Raw genomic sequence first — 20642 nt, 5'->3', positions numbered from 1 at the left:
GTGGATTGCATCTGGATTGGTGGCAGTGAATGATGCAGTTTGCCACCCAGCATGCAAGGCCCTGTTTGGATATGTTGAGTAAAGAGGTGAATGGGGCACTAGAATGGATGGGACATTGTGCTTGATCAAGTGAAATTATAAGTTCCTGCTGCTTGTGTTGGGGTTAGCTTCAGATGGTGCCCTACTGTCCCTGTTAAGGTTTAGACAATTCTAGTGGTGAAACCTTTGACACATGCACTGGTTATTTGGTTGTATGAGAGTGCGATCTCTAATAATGAGACACAGTCTGGTTGATTTGGTGCAACCAATATATATTCTTGTATCCAACCCATGTTTCAACCCTCCTGGGTCCTTTTCAAAGCAATTAGAAGTTAGAAGTGTATGGTCAGTGAGCAGGTTGCAGGATGCAATCCATAGTTTAAGTGTCAGGTCTCGTAGGATTTTTTATGTTGAGGCATGGGTGGTGGCTGCTGAGAGATCATGGAGGTGGACAGTTATGGATATACGCGATTGCACCGAATCCACTTCACCTAAAGGAGAATTCATTGAATTTATTTTTCTTCAAAATGTGCTTTCATTATGCGATGGGAGACCCCCGCCACCCCTCCACTTACCCCTACCTTATCCTATCCAATTACTGTTGCCCCCACCCTGGATCTATGTTTTTAAATGTACCTACTTACCTAAACAATTAAAAGAAAAAGAAGGTCAGGTGGATTTACGAGTAGGTGAAATTGCATTAGGTGAAATCTACGGTATCGGACAGTTCTACTTGTGCCGGTCCCGTTTAGTTAGCGAGTGTGCACAGGTGCGAGCGATCTGGGTGCTGGGGAGCCAGTTCAGACGCTCTCAGTTGGCTGTGCGGCTTGCATTTTCATTGCAATGGTTGCCTTGAAAATGACCCAGGAGGGTCGAAACATGTGTCGGCTACAAGAATAAAAATTTGGTTGAACCAAATCAACCAGACCTCGTCTCATCATTATTAGAGAGATTGCGCTCTAATACCAACCCAATACCTAGCGCATGTGTCAAGGGTTTTCACCACTAGACCGGTTTGGATATGCTTTGCCCCTTGGTGCACCCTGCGAAGGCAACAAGAGTCTGGAGGAGGCAAAAAAAACACTGGTGAGTTGGAAGTAGAATTTCAAGACCCATGAAAGGTCTAAGGAGTGAAGAGCGCTTGTCGAAAGAATATTGGCAAACTATGCATTCTGATATTGTCATTTCTGATACCACTTTAAGAAGTAATTTAGGGTATGGTCTAAATATGACACTATGTCTGGAAGACTGTGAAAGGCACTTCTGCGGAAAGGGTTTGGAGTTTGCCGATTCGTCTTGCTGATGTTATTGCCACCAGAAACACGAGCTTCCAGGAGAGGAATTGCAATTCGCATATATGAATTGGCTCGTAGGGAGGCGCCATCAGTGCCGACAAAACAGTGTTCAGGCTCCAACTGGGAACCAGGGGTGGGTAGCGGAGGGATGGTGAGCAATAGTCCTTTGAGAAAGTCACAAACGACACCTGTTGTGGACCTCTAGATTAGGAAGAAATGGCAGAGAGATTAATGTTGATGGTGAACAGCGCTAAACCCGCTTTGGCCAAATGCATCAGGTAGGACAGTAACTGGTCTACGGAGATAGACAGTGGATCAAGCTGTGAAGCCGCACACCTAGTGGTGAAACGCTTCAATTTTCTAGCGTAGGTTATGTGATTGGATTGTGCTCGGGACACATAAATGATGTCCCAGCATTTGGGGGCCGGTGGTCGGGGGAGTGCGGGGGGAGCCGGTGGGGAGGGTTCTGTTAAATTGGCGTGCTTTCACTGTTCAGGAACCAGGCCCTGACAGAGAGTCGCTGGGTCGTGATGAAGGATCTTACCCTTCTGCTGGGTTAACAAGAACTGGTGAGCCCGGAAGCGAACCGGCTTGCCCTCCATCAGTTGCAGCAGGTTCGGGTACCAAACTTGCCAGACCCATGCTGGTGCTATGATAATCATCTGAAATGGCTGCATCTTCACCCTCCTTAGTACTCGGACGAATAGTGGTATCACCGGTAAGGCGTAAAGGAACTGTCCCGTCCATGTTAGGGAGAAAGCATACCCCTGTGAGATTCTCTGGGTACCTGGAGGTGAAGCAAGGGCCTTTCGCATTGCTGCTGGTCGCAAACAGGTCGATGTGAGGATGACCCCCATCTGTGAAAGATTTGGCTGATCTCGCTGTCGTCGAGCTCCCACTCGTGGGATGAAGAGAAATCCCTACTTAACCTGTCTGCTAGGACATTGTCCTTCCCTGGGAGGTGCTCTACCCTGACATGAACCTTGTGTCTGAGAGCCCACTCCCAGAACCTCTGTGCTTCTGCAGAGAGCATTACCAACCTAGTTTCCCCAGTTTGTTGGTGTATTGTATGGAGGACTGGTTGGAAGGATTTCAGTGCCCACCGGATGGCTCTGAGTTCTAGCATATTGATGTTGAGGACCCTTTCATGATCTGACCACGTGCCCTTTGTCTGTAGCTCTCCCAGATGCGCTCCTGACCCAGTCAGCAAAGCGCCTGTCCTGAGAAACAGTGTGGGGGCTGGCGCTTGAAAAGGCATGCCTTGATTGAGATTGCACTCCTTGTTCGACTACTTTAGTGTCGGATGAAAATGAGGTGAGAGGCGGATGATATCCTCCCATGAACCTGTTTTCTCCCATTCCTGGTCTAGCGCCTCCTGGATTGGCATCATTCTCAATCTGCAATTGGGGATGAGGAAAATACAAGAGGACATCATGTGCAGGAGGGATTTGAATTGACATACCTTGGAGGAAAACTCCTTGAGAAATCAACTGACTAGCTGCAACATCGCTATTTTTCTTTCAGTGGAAGGACGTACCCAAGGAATGAGTGCCCAGTTCTGTTCCGAGGGAGAGAGCGGTTTGCGCTGGTGCGTGCGCTGACTTGGCCTCGTTGATGGAGAACTTAGAGTTGCCTCCGTTAGCTTGACAGCCCTGACGGTTTTTTCCTTGACTTTTCCTTTATCAGCCAGTCGTCAAGGTACTGAAACACCTCTATTCCGGTCCAACTGCGATGTGCCACCACTGGAGCTAGACACTTTGTAAAAACCATTGGGGCTGACTTTAATCTGAACTGGAGCATGCAGAACTCGAAGAGTATGTCTCCCACTACGATACTGAGGTAGCGCCTGTGAGCTGGATGTATGGGAATATGAAAGTATGCATCTTCTAGATCGAGCATAGCCAGGAAATCGTCCTTGTTCAGCCATGGTAAGAGTGAGGTCATCTTGAATGTTATGAGTCTCACGAAATTGTTCAAAGCCTGTAGGTCTAATATTGGATGCCACTGTCCGTTTTTCTTTTTGACCAGGCAGACACGAGAATAAAATCCCTTCCCCCTTTGGCTTATCATTACCATTTCTATGAAAGCCTTCCAAAGAAGTTTGTCTATCTCCATCTTGAGTTGTGACAAGCGGTGGACTTTTCTTCATTGTGGAGATGATGTTGGAGGAGAGTCTACGAATTCGATGGTGTGGTCGTTCTGCACGACCTGAAGCACCCATTTGTCCGAAGTAATGTTCAGCCAGTGGTGTAGATGCTGGCTGATCCTTCCTCCCACAGGGGTGCGGTGTGAGGGAGGAGGCATTCCCTTGTCAATTCTGCTTCAATTGGGCCCTTGTTTGGCCCAATCCACGCCTGCATCTCTGTGTATTATACCTGGTGGATGATTGCTGGTACCAGTTTGCAGACTGAAATGATGACGAGTAACTCTGGGAGATGTATGCCATGTTATAGCCTCAGTTCTTTGAGGATGAGCCTCGAAAAGAGTGAAAAGGACGCTGGTCCTCATCTTTATCTTTTACGGATTTGATGACCCTCGTCGTGTCTCTGTCCGTCTTTATTCCTTTGAGACGGTCGGCCACCTTCTTGCCGAACAGCTCCTGGCCGTCCAAGGGCATATCCAGAATTGAGCTTGAACATCTAGCTTGAAATTTGATGCTTTCATCCAAGCCTGCCTTCTCAGAACAGTGCCTCTCTGAAACCAGATTCAGCTACATTTACTGCTGTATCAATCACGTGTTCCGAAGTAGCTTCACCAACTGATATGATCGACTTTGCCTCTTCTTGAAACTCCAAGGGGAGATGCTTTGCAAGCTTGGATACCTTGTACCAAAGTTCCCTGTCGTACCTTGCCAAAATTGCTAGAGCGTTTGCTGATCTTATTGATGGAGATGTTGACGCCAACACCTTTCTGTCGATTGCCTCTAGCTTCCTACCCTCCTTATCCAGAGGAGTTGTCAGTGGCGATGCAGGGCTTGCCAGCTTCTTTCTTGCCGCTACTGTAATGACTGAGTCGGGTTTGTAGTGCCCCTGTAAACATAACTGCGTGCTGTCAGGGGCCTTTTATTTCTGTTTAGGCTGAGCGGCTAAGACAGGGGTGGATAGCGGGTCGCCAGTATCTTCTCCCCAGCCTTCCATATAGTATCCAGAATCAGAATGGTTGTAACCGTTCTCCTCAGCTTGTTCCTGTGTACGTATAGCACAGACTTTTTCTCTTCACTGGATAACTGTAATTTGAACAACTCAGCCGCTTTAGCCATGATGGTGAGAAAAGAGGTTCCATCGTCTGGTGGTGAGGAGCCCCAAGGCAGTCTCACCTTTCCTGTTTCTCGATGACTTATTCATCCCATTCATCTACCTGCTGAGTTGGTGGATCTTGAGGGAGTTCCCCCTCCCTAGGTACATGATTTTGGGCATACGGATTGGTGAAATCCTGTACGTATCATCCACAGGATCCTGTCCGTAAGGATCATCTTGAAAATCTGACAAGGACAAGGTGGAAGGGGCTCTTGTGCCCCGATACAAAGGACGTGGTTGTGGAGATGGTCTTCGGACAACAATGAAATGCTTCTGGGCGAGGTGCTGCGTTGTCGCTGCAGGGCCATGCTCCTGGGTGAGATGCTTGGTCCTGGTGGGGGAGAGATACTCCTTTGCCTTTTGGAAGATACCTCCTGATCTGTTGTAGTTGGCCCGCGGGCCTCTTGCACAGATAAGTGCGCTCTTTGTCTTTGCGGAAACTCGTCGATATGGACTGCATCAATTCTGGATTGAAGAGGATCGGGGGTGTCCTCTGCAGAGAAATGCCAAGGTGGGCTGTGTTCCTTGGGCTAAAACCATTGTACCTCCAGTATGTTCTCCACGTCTGAGAATACCTCCTGGGGGCTAATATCCGGTAGTTCTACCATTTCTTTAATGGGAGAATGGCTGATGCAGGACCGAGATGCGCTAGGAATCATCAGCGTGTGAAATTGACCCTGGTTCAATGCTCACCATGGACGGGATTGCCTCAGTGAGTGAACGATCATCCGATGAAGATTTTTTGGTTAACGAGACATTGTGCGTCGACGGGGTAGCCGTGGACGAGAGGATAGTCGTGAACAAGCAGTGTTTTGACCCGGCTGTCGACAAGGACGTTTTCTCGATCGATGAGGTCTTCATTGTCGACGCTGATGTTGTCGTGGACGAGTTTCCCCGTGGAGGAAGGTATCTTGGATGATGAAGAGCATTCGCTGGTCGACAACTTGGGCATCAACTGGTCTCGTGGTCCGTAGTAACTTGCTTTGTGGATGAATTACCTGTAGATGGGGCCCTCTTATCTAACAGTTGTGCAGGGGAGAAACTGGTGGTCGCCCGCTTCGCGGACGGGGCTTTGGCAGTGCTCTGTGAGGGGTCAGAAATGAGGGACGGACACAAAGTTGTAGTTTCCTCAATATTTGCCATATTTATTAAAAGAGGGATGAGACAAATGCCTATCTTTCCCTAGCCTAGCAAGAATGTTCCGGCTTAGTCAACTAAAACTAAAGAAAAATAACCCTGTTTCCAAATGTATCTGTCCCTCACAGTAACATATACAAACCAAACTGCATGAGGTAAACGCATCTGTTTTCAATTCAACATGAATGTGCAAAAGTTCAAACTTATAATCCTCACAAAGCACTCCACGTGACCAGGGTTTGGTTGCCTTGCACTCAATCAATTCAGGAAGACCTTTGAAAAAGTTCAGATTCTACAAAGTTCTATTCAGTTCCAAACAAAATGTCTTTTCCATTCAATATATCTTTCAACTTGGTAAAGTGAATGTCTCTTTCACAAAGTATTCATCCCAAGATGTAAGTGGTCATAAGAACATCACTATTATCATTTGTGTGGAATACTCTTATCAGGACAGCACAGCAAATGTCATGTTGTATAACAGTTTGTCAGGATTATTAAGTTAATAGTTTATTTCCACAACACCTTTTTACCAGAAGCACATTTCTTCAAAGCAACTATTGCTATCCTAGTTTACTCGCCTGCCAGGACTAACTACAAATTGTCCCTTTCCTGGTTTACTCGCTTGCCAGAACTAACTACAAATGTGAATGGTCTCTTCTACTAGTGGCAATATTTGTTCCAAGTTTCTCCAAACCAATAACCCATGTGAAGAGGGTTGTACAATGTTTGCCTGTCTTTATGGTCTCTTGGCTTTTGGCAATGTGGGTTACAGGTTTCCCCAAGCAGATAGCTCATGAAAGGAGAATTGCACACTTTTTGCCCTTCTTTTCTACTTGTTCAGTATTCAAAACTGTCTTTTGCTGCTAAATGTTTTGCTCAGAGTGCCCGGGGCTACCTCTCTTTCCAGGCCAACTCACTTGCTTATTTCGGCGTCTCTGCATCACTGCTTGATGCAGTGTTGGAATATCGGTGAGGGCAGGACTTTGGCGAGCAGTCAGACCCTCTGTGGTCCGACGATACCATTGACAGTTCTCCCATAACTGCCATTGCCTGCACAGCGCTTCTCTGGAGCTCCACAGGCTGTTGGGTCTCTGCCTCCTCCAGCACACTCAAGCGACTCACATCGGGTCGGGAGCACGTCTCCTGTATAGCTGTGCTTCTTTCCACGCTGCAGTCTTACCCGATTCCGCTTCCTGCTGCATGTACTCTGCGAAACGAAACCTTCTCTTCCCGCATCGGCTTCTGCTGGCGCTTTCCCTGCTGCTTTGACTTCGGTTTCTCTCCTGACTGCTTCTGCCTCTGCTACTCCTTCCCTCACCTGTGGATCATTTGCACCTTTAAATGTCCAGTTTAGGGGATGTGTATTGCACCAATAGACCGCATGGTCTTTTTAGTGGCACCATTGATCATCATTAACTCTTTGCTCCTCTTCCTCATCCTAGTACCATAGGTATTATGGATCTTGAAGTTCATAATGGTTTTAGGTTTTCCATGGTTATTAAGTTTTGATTGATTGTTGAACTGAAAGTAAATCAGAGCTAGGAGATCATATGTGAATGATATGTGCTTTGGCATTGGGGTTAGGACTTTTACCTATGACAGAATCATGATGATTAGAGAAGGTCACATCTGACTCAGGATTTCCCAAGGTACAAAACGTGCAGGTTGGCGTTTCATAGAATGTTCCTTGCTATGTTTCATGGAAGGGACGTTTGCAGTAACAGCATGCCATTAGATATTTGGGAATTATAGGATCCTGGTTTTCATAAGGAAAAGAATACAGCGTCCCTCCCAAGGGAGTCGCCACTTCCCCCTGACAGCCATCTCCTTCCATGTGATCCTCCCTCATAATACCAGATCCCGGGTAAGGATCAGGTAGCGATAGCCACATGGGGGGAGACTTTAGGCTGAGGATCAGTGATGAGTCTACAGGATTCATCAAATCTCCTTACCTTTTGATTTGGTCCCTTTTGCCTCCAGATGACATTTGTGCTCCTTGGGGGCCTCGGAGGCCTGCCCCTGCCTCCTCTACACTCTTTCACGGTTTTGTAGGAGGTGAAGATCCTCTTTCAACTGAAGAGGATCTCCTCTTAGGGGCATGCTTCTCAGAGGCACTCTGAGAGGAGACACAGGCTGTCTTAACGGATTCTGGCGCAGTTACTCTCCAAATGGAGGAGGAGCCTTCTGTGTCTGTCTTGTAGGGTCTTTTGAGTGAAGGCTTGGAAAATATGACATTTAAGAATGTCATGTGGACAGAGGCAGTAGATACACTCGGTGTGTGGATCCCTGAAGAAGATGAGCTATTTCCTGCATTTAAGGCAGTCCTTAAAGAGAGAAGTCTTCCTCTTTTGAAGTACCTTCAGTGCCTGTGTCTGGCATGGACATGAAGGACCTTATGCAGATCTTTCCCTCGACAAATGCAGGCAAGGTAAGAGAGACCCTGAGCTCTAAAAACACAGGTTGCGTTGAGCAGGAGAAACTCTTTCAGAAAATAATGTTCTTTGTTAATAGCGATGTAAAACACTGGTATATTATGAAGAAAGCTCAGAGAGTTGATGAGGATTCCTCTAGTCTGTAGTGAAAAATCTGAAGATGGCTGCCTGGGGTGGAGCTTAAGCCCTGCCACCTCAATGGTTGGGGTCATAAAGGAACAACGTGATGTGGAGAGACTACATAACTGAGTGCCTTTTCAGGCATAATGGGCAATTGTATTGATTTTCATCTATTCATTTTTTAAATTACCAAAGATTTCCAGTCTGACGACAGGGAATATTTAAGCATGTGAATCTATGAAAGATCCAATGCTGGAGAAGTTGGAGGCTGTCCAAAGTGTCTGACGGCCCTTAACCAAACAGATATTGGAGACTTTCTGGGCAGGTAGTATACTGCCGGAGGTTAATTCCCAACTTGAAGAAATAGCCACACCCTTAACTGACAAACTTTCCAAGATCCATCCTACCCTGTACAGTTGCACCACAAAGCCCAAATGGCTTTTGAGAACATAAAGAATACCCTCTGTAATAGTCCAGTATTGGTCATGCCAGATTTCTTGGAAGAATTTGTGCTGCAGGCCAAGGCTTCCTCAGTAAGCAGGGAACAGTCTGGTCACAGATCCACAACGGGTAAGAGAAGCCAATCTTATTGATCAGCAGGAAACTCTTCCCTAAAGAGTAAAACTATCCTGTGGAGGAGTTTGAATGTCTGACAATCAAGTGGTCAATATAAAATCTCAGATATCATCTAACAGGCTACCAATGTAAACTTGTTACAGACCTTGCCCCCTTGGTGTGGATGGCCATTCACAAAGTCACCAACCCTTACATCCTGAAATACTTATTGGCCTTTCAGTCATATGCATTCAAAGTCGAACACCAGGCCGGCTCCAAGCAGTCCAATGTAACTTTTCTCTACCGATATCCCCAGGTAGTCAGATGTCATCAGGAAGAAGAAGACTTATAAGAAAGGGTGGAGGTATGTAATAGGATCAGGGACCTGACCCTGTCAACAGGGATGGGGTCCTTCTCAGCCTGAGGTACTCACCCTACTAGTATCTTAACCTGAGCCAGACCTGTCCCAGCGGCGGTGTGGGAGTTGGGAGGTTCTCAGTCTCTATCCCCACTACCTGTACCTGCCTGAAAGAACTGAGAACCACCTTTTGCTGCCCTGTTATGCACAATGCCGGACAGTTTATTTCTATTGGTCCTGTAGGGCTACGTCACCCAGAAGGCCTGATAGTGGAGGAGAGGGAGCTAGCAACCTAACCGGGATAGAGCCAGCAAAGAACCTGGATTATGGAGGTGGGAAAGACTGGGGAAGTTGACCGTTATAGAAACCTGGGTTACAGAGGTGGAAAAAACCGGGGAAGTTGAGAAAGAGCGATAGGGGGCCCTAACGCCAAGCACCCACCCATCTAACAACATAGTAAACCCTAAAGCTCCAACTGCTCTATCAAGTTCAATAAACACCCTTGGACTATCAGACAGCATGACCGTGCTTATTTGTGGAGAACACCCCATCACAAGTGGGATCCACCCGACCCTGACACTGTTACGCTCACCTGGTCTCTGCGGGGACGTTGGGGCATGGTTGCGGCCCTCCCTGGAACTGGCTCCCCTTGGTCAGGCTTCTTCCCCTGTTCCTGGGTTGTGGACTGCGCTGGTTGTTGGTACTGCCCCAACGAGAATACGAGAGGACGTGAGACTGCTGTGATATGGCTGTGGTCTCCCTCGAACCCTTCTTCCCAGAATGTGGTGAGCATGTGCCTACCCATAAAGTCTCACCTGTTTAATTATGATGCAAGCTCTCCGTCCTGCGTCTTACTGCAGGGGCGCTTTCCGATAGACCGAGTTTCTTCACTGCTCCATGTGCGTGGCAGCCCAGACCGGCTGTGGCTGAGCCACTTCAAAGGTAAGTATCCTTCAATAATGATTATTTTCTGTATTCCTTTGTAATGTCTTTTTCCATAATTATTGTCTGTATCTTTTGTAATCTCTTTCCTTCTCCCCAATAGGTGATATGAGGCCCAGCGGAATAGCGGTGCAAGAAGCGAGCCCCAATGTAGAAAAGGGAGTTCAAGATGTCCCAATATGTGGTAAGTTTGGTTTTTAGGTCAAGCTCGAGGATCGGTTTGAGTACAACCTTAGCGTAATGTCTTTATAGTTTTTCTAGCCTTATTTGTCCTTTTCTCTTGCAGGGATGGCCTGGTGAAGTCCGACTGGAATGCGGTTATCCGAAGATCTGCCAGCGAGTGATGGATAGCTCGATCCGTGATGATGCTGGTTGGAAATGTACTCCCGAGTAAGTGTTGAGGCGGGGAGCGAGCCGGAATCAGGTAAGGATGCGCTCTGACTGCGGTTGCTGCTGGAATCAGGTAAGGATACGCTCCGACTGCGGCTGCTGCTGGAATCAAGTAAGGATGCACTCCGACTGCGGCTGCTGCTGGAATCAGGTAAAGATGTGCTTCAGGCGATAGTTATTGCTGGAATCAGGTAAGATGCGCTTCAGGCGATGGTTATTGCTGGAATCAGGTAAGATGCACTTCTGGCAATGATTATTGCTGGACTCGGGTAAGATGCGCTTCAGGCAGAGGTGAGCGTTACGCTGCTATAATTAGACTAACGCGAAGCGCCTGCATGCAGGCAGGGCAGGCATAAATAGCTCGATCCCAGCCACGGCCATCTGTTCTGACTTGTGGCTCCACCCTGCCACTCCCAGAAGATGCTGCATGTGCAGCCCAATGCACTGCTATTGACACGCCCGGCCTGGAGGCATGTGGAGGCCCTGCAGGGGAGGAAATAGCACGTGCACCAGAATAAAAGTGTGCAGAGCACACTTTCTCAAAGTAGTGGAGCTGGTGGTTCTTGCCGTGTGGCCATGATAGATACAGAGGTCAAAAGAAGAGAAGAATGAAGGTTGTAAGGCTGACCAGAAATGCTCAAACTCCCAGAACGGTTAGGGTAACAGCCACTGGGTGTGCCATATTTTCAGAGGAGGATGTGATGATTCTGACACATGGGAAAGCCATGATCTGGATGGGCCTGAAGATCGAGGTGCCAGAAGGGACCTATGGCCAGATCACTCCAAAATCGGGACTGAATGTAAAATACTCTCTAAATGTGGGAGGTGGTGTCACTGACCTGGATTTTTGGGCTAAAATCAGGGTGACTTTGTTCAACTATGGGACTCCACCCTTTAATGTAAGAGCTGACTAACCGATATCACAACTAAATTGCGAGAGAATCATTATTCCTGAAATTTAGGGGTTTGGGGAGATCGAGCCGGCCGAGCCAGGATTTGGGTGAAATGACAGACGTGAACATTGTTAACTGCTCAGTACCCACCGTGCTAGAGCTTGCAGATGCCAAGAGAACTAATCACCCTGCTCGAGCAACCCAGAGGAACAAACTATCAGAAGCAGAAGGTAAAGGAACCCACACTCTTTTGGGCATAGGGGGTTACTTTATCGAGTGGAGGTTTGTAAAGACTGGAGGGGGTATCTGTATTTCTAACCCCTATACAATTGGGATAGAAACACAGAGTACCCCAGCCAAGGTTATTTAATGGTAGCAATGGAAGAGCAACTAAGGCTGGGATTCAAGAGAGGTGATGCAGCTTGGTTCTTAAGAACAGTGAATCCCCATGCCCCCACAAAGGAATGTCCACACACTACGTTATGCGATAACATAGTTCTTGTATATAAAATAAGGTTCAAGTAAACATATACACCAGTAAATTACTCACTTTGTACTCCGCTAACACTATCCTAATAATTATAAATAAATACACATCTATGTGGTACCACAATATATTTTAGATTCAATTTAGAATGCACCACCAACTGCTGGCAATTATTAAAACGCATAGGAAAAAAGTGCTGAACCATTTATGGAGCAGCAATACTCATGATGTGGACTGCTAAAGAGTGTTGGAGCAGTGCAAATAAAATTGAAACCTGGTGCGATATTACCACAGTTTAAGCAGTACCCCATGTCTACAGAGGCGGACAAGGGAATTTATGAGACCATTGTGTGGCGTTGTTAAAGCAAGGAATAATGCAAACTTCTGTGTCCCCATGTAACACGGCCATCTACCCTGTGAAGAAGGCAAGGGAGTCCAGTATTTACGCTCCCTCCATTATATTGTTGAGACAGAATTTCCAGTGGTACTGAATCCTGCTACCATTCTTTGTAATATCCCTAATGGGTCGACCCACTTCACGGTGAACAATTTAAGAATTGTTTTTTCTTGGTCCCCTTACACCCAGATTCTCAGTACCTCATGACATTTACATATCATGGTCAGAAATTAATTCGAGCACAGGAGGTTGCCCCAGGGGTACTGTGTATCTCCAAGTGTTTTCAACAGGGTGGCTCAAATGGTTGTGTTCAGTACTCAGTATTCAGTAGGTGGACGATTTGCTAGTCTATAGCACTTCAGAAGAGCAGTGTCAAGGAGATTCAATAATGCTCCTCACCCTGCTTGCAGAGAAGAGATAGAAAGAGGACAAAGAAAAATTGCAATACTGCCAGACAGAGGTAGTATATTTGGGGCAAGTGATATCACCCGGAGGAAGAAAGGTAATGCCAGAGAGAGCCACCGCAGTTCAGAATACGCCTCAGCCAGTCATGAGGAAACAAATGCACAGTTTTTGGGACTCTAACTATTGTAGATCTTGGATCTTGGACTACTCTCGTTACTTGAAGCCCTGACTGCAGGGAATTAAGGAAGCACAGAAGGTGAAGGGTTCGATAGAATGGTCTAAAGAAATGGTGACTTGCTTCCGGGAACTCAAGGATGCGATCAGCTATGCTCTGGTCTTGGTGACCCCGAATTACAAGAAACCATTTTATTTGTTTTTTCACTCAAATGGGCGTGTGATGACAGCAGTCTTGACCCAGCAAACGTCGCTAGACCATACATCTTTAGCATACTATAGTATACTTCTAGACCCAGTCAAGGCATACATTCGTTTTCAAATATTGATTAGCAAAATGCTCTCTCTAACAAAATTTTTCTTGATTAGCAAACAAACTTATTTAATTAGCAATGTTGTACTAATACGTTCAATGTCACCAGAAGTTATTTGGGCCCAAGCTGTTAAACTATCAACAATACAGCATGTGAGTACTCCTGAAGTAACCCTATATTTATTTGTGTCTATACGTGCACCTAACCTTTTACATTTTAGAGAATCCCACCTCATTACTGTCTTATGACATTAATATGATATGTAAATGTCATTAATGTCTTATGACATTCATGAGGTGGGATTCTGTAAAATGTAAAAGGTTAGGTGCACGTATAGACAAATAAATAGATATGATAAAAAGCTTTGTGCAGCTGTGTGCTGACGATGTTGCACAGGGTTGTGTCCTTTATATTATATTCTTGACCCACCATTTGCTATGTAAGGAGAAGTTCAGTCATTTCATAAAACCAAAGCGTTTACAATGTTAAAGGAAAGTCAAAGGCCGAGACTAAGTAGGTAGTATGGTTTTGCAGTAGGTAGGGTAATAGTCACTTCAGGTGGACAAGATGGCCCTTGCCAGTCATTAACATCAACTGTTTTCAATACAGCTTTAATTACCACTTTCGAGGGGAGGTCAGGGTTGCCAACGTTCCTCAATCCTGAGTCTGGTAATCATAAGTGCAGCATTCCAGCCCTATGCATCCATGAACGTGTTGTTTATCGCTATTAGCACTCAGAGCTGCCATTTGGGGTTCTGATACTTTCTTTTGTTTGTAGTTAGGGGATCCAGGCTTTCCGCAACTCATGCCTACCCTAAAAAGAAATGATCCACATGACAAGGATTGGAAATAAGTGTTTCCAGGATCTCAATGTGAGCAAGGAGGTCGAGGTGTGGCAACTTGGAGACTTGGTCTGAGGCAGTGCTTCAAAGAACAAGGTTAAGGCTGGGCACTTGCACAGCAGACTGACATGAAATTTAGGTAGCTACATACAGATTCTGCTTGCGTTCCTAGCCTCCAGATTGGCCAGCTCTCTCCCACAGGTACTACTATATAATGCAATCATAATCAAAGCGAGCTCTGCAGGCTAACTTCAGTGTGTGGTATTGCAGTAGGATCTGTAGATGTACAGATCACTCACTACTTTGCGTAAACATCTAGTTAGCTTTGTGTATTCATTATGTGAAAGGAAAGTAAGAGAGTAAGCAGAGTGGATGGTGTAGAAGGCAGACAACTGGGAAAACTAGGTGGAACATTGTAGTTTTGCGGCCATCTCACTGTCAGGGGAAATGGTATAGAGCAACAGGGTGATAAGATAGAATGTCACAGAGTTTGGGATCAGTTCATGGGTTGAGCACCAGTTGCACAGAATTATGCAACCAGCATGTCGCAGAACTAGGGTTTCCATTAAAAATATTTGTCAATGCGATCATGTACATTTTCAAAAGTGTTCACTTGTCAATATGATACACTTTCCCCAGAAAAATGTAAATCTTGTTTACACAGGAGGTTTAGATATAGTAACTTAAACTTTACTGAAAAACATGAAGACAATGCAGTGTTTTACAGTAGTAATAATGTCATTATGCAATATGTAACAACGTACATTATTAGGAAGGAAATTGAGGTCTCATGTTTTAACTTTTGTTTATAAAAGAATAAATAAACAAATACTGGTCTTTGCCAGACAGGATATAGTTCGCTTGATAAAAGTATCCTCCCGATTACTTCCAGTTTGCAAACGTTTCTTGCTTAGCATCTAACACGGGCCTTTGGCAATTTTAACCCCCCTAAAGTGCCATGGATGAGGTATCTCGTCCTTGGGATTACCTCCCTGTTGCCAAGCACGAGATACCTCGTCCTTGGCACTTAAGGGGTTAATGAAAGAGAAAACATTTGGAGGCATTGAATTGCGACATACCGAAATCACCAGAAAAGGCCTTGGCACTGGGGGTGGGGGAAACCATGGCAGTTAAAGGGTTAGGAGTGGAGGAGATGATTTCTGCTGCATTCCCATTAGCCTCTTTTAACTTGCAGTGAGCAGATAAGATGGTGGAGGGAGCCCTGAGGAAAAGAGAGGAATGCTGGGTGACGTGCGACTTCATTGAACAAGGTAATTTAAATAGCTAGCTGCGTTACTCAAGTGCCAATTTAATTAGCAAACCTACAGAATTTGCTATGCAACACTGCTTAATTTATGCGTGCCAGTGATGTAGCGACAGTTCCCCTGTGAGCAAGCTTTAGTAGCAGCAGCTTTTGCAATTCTAATGTCTTCAACCATTACCATGGGTTGCCCGGTGACACTGTACACGGAGCATGCAGTCTTTGCGATCTAGGAAAAGTCCAAGTCGACTTTGATCCCAAAGAGTTTCAGGGTATGAGGTTATTTTATTGAATGCATCGATGCATCCCGTACGGTGTCACCTAGTCAGTCTTGCGAATTGAGCCCGTGAAACCGGATAACATTGTCCACGATTGTGCAACATACAAAGAGAGAAGACAAGTGTTAAGCATAATAATAATAATAATAATAATAATAATAATAATAATAATAATAATAATGATGCTTTGGAGGGCGGTCAGGTACTTTTTGTTGATGGGTCCTCAACAATTAATCAGGACACGTGAGAGGCATACAGGTGCAGCTATTGTGGGTCTTGTGGATGGGAAATACCATGTCAGACTGAAGAAACAGTTCCCTTCACATCACTCTTCACAAGCGGCAGTAAGTAGTGCTGATCCCGTGTGCTTGAGTGCTGTGACCACCGACGCTGATCCTTGAAGCACTGTGGGCGACTGTGGGTTCTGCGTGCCGGTGGAGTTAGGAGCTACTCTGAGCTTGCTGCCACCCAAAATGGCAGCCGCACCAATGCGACGCAGATATTGAGGCTGGGGACAGAGACACCGCAGCGAGAGAGCCAGTGGCTGCTGAGTCGCTGCCTGGGAGAGCCTACAGGAGATGGGCTGCGAGTTGTCCTCAACGTAACCAGGCAACTGGTGGCTGACCCACGGGTGCGGCAGTGCCCAGGCTGTGTGGGAGGCTCCTGGCGGTCACACTCCTGGGAGCTGTACTGTACGGGCCTTGGTGCAGCTTGAGGCTGCAGCAGAGGGGCCTCACCCTTGCTGTCTGAGGGGCAGACCCCGGATTACTGTGCGCATCGGCTTGGAAAGTCAAGATAAGGTAGTGAACTTGAGGCACTGCTAGGTACAACTGCACTGCTGTGTGGGTTCTGTGTGCCAGGAAAAGGCTGCGTTTTACCGACCTGTTGAAGGATATTTGCACCTCTGTGTGGGACTTGCTAGTGCTCATCACAACGATCCTGTGCTGAGGAGAATACAGACACAGCTGAGAGACTCACAGTGGCTGAGAGACTTACCTCCAAGGGGGCACAACTTCATGCTGGTCTGCCTGCAGAGTGGTGGTGGGGCTGAGACCTGAGATTTGTGCCCTATATATGATAGAAGAAAACGCTTGTCAGGACGGTGCAGTGCTCAAAGATCTCAGTGAATCTCATATGGCAGCAGTAATTATCAGGGATACAATTTGAGGCTATATCGTGGCAAGGACTACACCCCTAAGCCGTGGTAGCTGGCATCTGTGTGGACAGTGGGAGCGGTGCTGTGGGGTTGGCAGTTCCACTGGTGGGGGGCACTGTGTCAATCTGGAAAAATGAATACCCTTCATTTGAATGTTAGACGTAACTTGATGGCCGTGGGCCAACCGTCTTATGCACCGAATTGGAGAAACATGAACTGCTATGCTTGACCGACGAGCGGCCATTTTAAATGTAGTATGAATCGCCATTTTGCTTGTTAACCATTGCTCATTGCTTTCTGTCTTAAAACTGCTTTGCAGCTTGCAATTCTTGCGGATTCTGCTTACTCTGCTCAACTGTTAACATTGTTGTCTGAATATGAAAGGACAAGGTCGCGGGACTGAAGAGTTTGCTGAAACTCCTCATGAGTAGCTCAGAGAGGAATGCCCACGCTCCCTCTCTGTTGCCTTGAGAGGAAGCTGCAGGGCATTTAATCACTTCACAGCTGCCAGCCAGTCTCGTACGATGGTAGAATATGTTAGAATAATACAGTTAAAGGCTTGAATTATGCTTCTCTTACGGCCCCCCTTCGCAAAACCCTTTAGAACGTGTCGGCTCCCAGGACACGAATTGTACCTCATAGATAGCAAAGCTTGGAATGTGGCTCTTCCCCGTGTACAGATTGCTTCCAAGAACAGAACCACTGTGTTCTGAAAGATGCCTCCGCACTTTCTAAATTGCACATTGTTACTAGAATAGACATCGAAAGCATTATAATCGTCATATTCGTCGGATATGTCCATCGTCATCCCGAGTTCAAAGGAACTTAATACAGAGGGGTGTTGAACATGACTTTGCTGATTGTATGATATGCATTTTGTATATATGTAACTGATGTACGTAATTCGCTCTCTTGCGTCCCTCGAGGTCTAGGAAACTCACGTCGCGGGGCGTGAGATCAGAATTGGCCAATTGATACTATCTTTTGCTTGCAATAAACCCTCGCATTGGGAATTTGAAACCTCGTGTCTGGTGCATCTTTTCGTGTATGGTCATTGCCTTGTTTCCATAGCACGAGAGACCCCTAGGGGCCCTTTTCAAGATGGCGCCCAAATAGGGACCCTCCCCCACTTGCCCCATCGTATACGTTGTAACGGAGTAAAGGCGGAAGAACGGCGAGGACGGGACGGTCGAGCCGGGATCAAGAAGTGTACGGGGCGCCCTGTAGAAGAGAGGAGAGATTCCTTCCGCAGATCTGCACACATCTGATCCCTGATCGACGTACCGGGCCAGTGGGCAAAGGAGGCGAGGGTCCCGAGACGAGGCAGAAGCCAGAGAAGCGCAGACACGACGTGGGGAGAGGTTGCGTTAGAACAGGTGACTTGTTTTATCAGGTGAGTCATTCCCCGATTCAAAGAGAAACCTGATTTTTGGTAGAGTGTTGATTTTGCAAACTCAAACGTCCAGGTAAAAGTGGCTAACGAAAGGGGAACGTTAAAGAAACGTGCCTGGAGCACTGTCCATTTTAGCGGGGCTTTTCAGCTACGGTAGATAGTCCTTGGAATATGGCCAAAGTGCATCGCCTGAGGGAACGCCGGCTTATGATATGTATGCGAAATATGGTGTGGGTGCGATAATATTTTGAGAAATTTGGCATAGGCAAACTAGAAAACAACCCGACCATCAGTGGCCGATTAATGGTAGTTTTGAGATGGGGAGGATAGATAACCTACAGAGGGTGCTGCTTAGAAAGAAAGCGCAACCTGCAGCTTTTGAGACCGTCAAAGATTGGAGGAGGGAAGCGATGCTCCGACTAAGGAGTAGAGAGAAGCATGCGCGTAGGCATAAAACGAAGCTTGAGATAGCAGAAGAGAAGGAAGAGGAGGAGTGGACTGAGAGTCTAAGATGTGAAGGGAGATCGGACCAGATGAACATAGACAGAATATACCCGCAGCGGGAACTACACATAGCAGATGAATTAATGGAACATTTGTTAACTAACACGGGTCGAGGCCCAAAACCAGAATCGAAACCAAACACGCCAGCAGTGACTGCGCAGGCCCAACCAATAGCTCTCATACCCCCTCCCGTAGCCCAAGCACTTCCCCTCACGCAAGCGTTAACCCAAGCCCAGCCCACAGCACGAGCACTCCCACAAGCGCAGACCGCGGACACACAATTTCCCAGCACCCAGCAAGGCCCTTCACAGATGCCACCTGTGTCACCTGTCCCATCCGCACCTCCCGCTCTAGAGACAGATTCAGCACCATCCGCCCCTCCCGAAGTCGAGATTGAGACTGGGGAGGCGAGAGGAGGGGCTGAAGGAACAGGATTTGGACGGGTAACTCGAAGCGCGATCAGCAAAGAGAGGAAGATTGAATTACGGCAAGAGGCTGAAATGTACATAGAATGAAATGATGAGACGGCAGCATTGGCCTCATTGTATGGGTACCAAAGAAGAGACGAGAGACAGGTAGTGTTGGAATGCATGGGGGAAATTCTGGTGGGAGAATGGAAAAAGATTCTTGGGAATTTACCGCCACAGCGGTTGTTAGATTTGAATAAGTTAGCACGCAGTGAACAAAGAGATGAGGATGTAGGAAAACGTGCACAAACTGATTGAAGTAAAAAATGAAATGGAAGACAGATATGCTGAAATGTTTGCTACACCTGAGTATAGTAGAGAGTTTATTAAGAAAGGTAGGAAGGAGGCGTCAAGGTTGAGTATGAAAAAATCATGGGTGAGAGTTTTTCCAGGTGGTACAAAGCATTTGCCGGTACCGGGACAGATAGGCGATAAACAAAGATTGCAGGTATGGGTAGGGGAAACAATGCGATGGATGTCGAACAAAAGAACGTCAGTAAAAGAAGTAAGTGAGATATGTAATGGGTACCCATTGGAGATGAGAAAGGAAGCGATGCAAACGATAGTAGGGGTGTTACTGCAGCAGGTCATTGGATACAATAGAGGTAGAGGTAATGCACAAGGCCGGGGAAATGGCCAAAACCAAGCACAACAAAACCAGACATTGAACCAAAGTGTCTCGAACCAAAATCAGGGCGGGCAGGGCCAACAGAGAAATTATCAGAGTGGAGGACATCGAGGGGGAAACGGGAATATTTTTGATACACAACCAAACACGTATTATAGCAGTAGCGGTGACTACACATCGGACGATGTGTTATTTTTGCGATAGGACAGCCCACGACAGGGGTCGGAACCAGTGTCTATTACCGTGAATCAGAGAGGACCCTACGTAGAAATGAGAGTCGGGAATAAGGACCACCGTTTCCTTGTAGATACAGGGGCACAGAAGTGTTCGATAGACCACCACTTGGTTCCGGAGATACCACTGTCGGGGCAGAAAATGTTTCTGTAGGGTTCGCAGGTACACCAGTAATTAACCCCATGTCCAAAGCCGTCCCAATTACAATAGGACCATTTATGTAGCAGTGTCCATTTCTTTTGACAGAGAATTGTGGAGAGAACTTGCTAGGATTAAATTTGTTGAGAAAATTGGGGGCAATCATACATTGTACGGCAGACGGGGTGTTCCTCACGATGTGGCCTCACGATGCACCGGTGACGGAATTCATGTCAAAAGAGTTGCCAGAAGAGTTAAGTGGAGTACCAACCTGTCTGTGGGCAATGCATGATAATGATGTAGGATGCTTGAAAATAGAGCCAGCAAAAATAACTTTGAAAGAAGGTGTAACACTACCACAAATTCCCCAGTATAAAATTTCTGTTGAAGGTGAGAAGGGATTGAAAAGCATTGTTACTGACCTGGTGAGATTGGGGTTGGTTGAGGAAATTGCAGGAAGCACGTGCAACAGCCCGATTCTTCCAGTTTACAAGAAAGGAGGCAATG

General features: G+C 46.6%; 1 protein-coding gene across 9 annotated transcripts in view; it reads right to left on the bottom strand.

Moving 5' to 3' along the window:
* Window positions 1–20642, bottom strand: part of OGDHL (oxoglutarate dehydrogenase L) — a 2607259-nt gene that overhangs the window by 1699995 nt on the left and 886622 nt on the right. The gene's annotated exons all lie outside the window — the stretch shown is intronic.

Source organism: Ambystoma mexicanum, chromosome 8 (genome assembly GCF_040938575.1).
Source record: "Ambystoma mexicanum isolate Mex_15411 chromosome 8, UKY_AmexF1_1, whole genome shotgun sequence".
Lineage (NCBI taxonomy): Eukaryota > Metazoa > Chordata > Amphibia > Caudata > Ambystomatidae > Ambystoma > Ambystoma mexicanum.
This window is presented reverse-complemented; position numbering and strand designations above follow the sequence as displayed.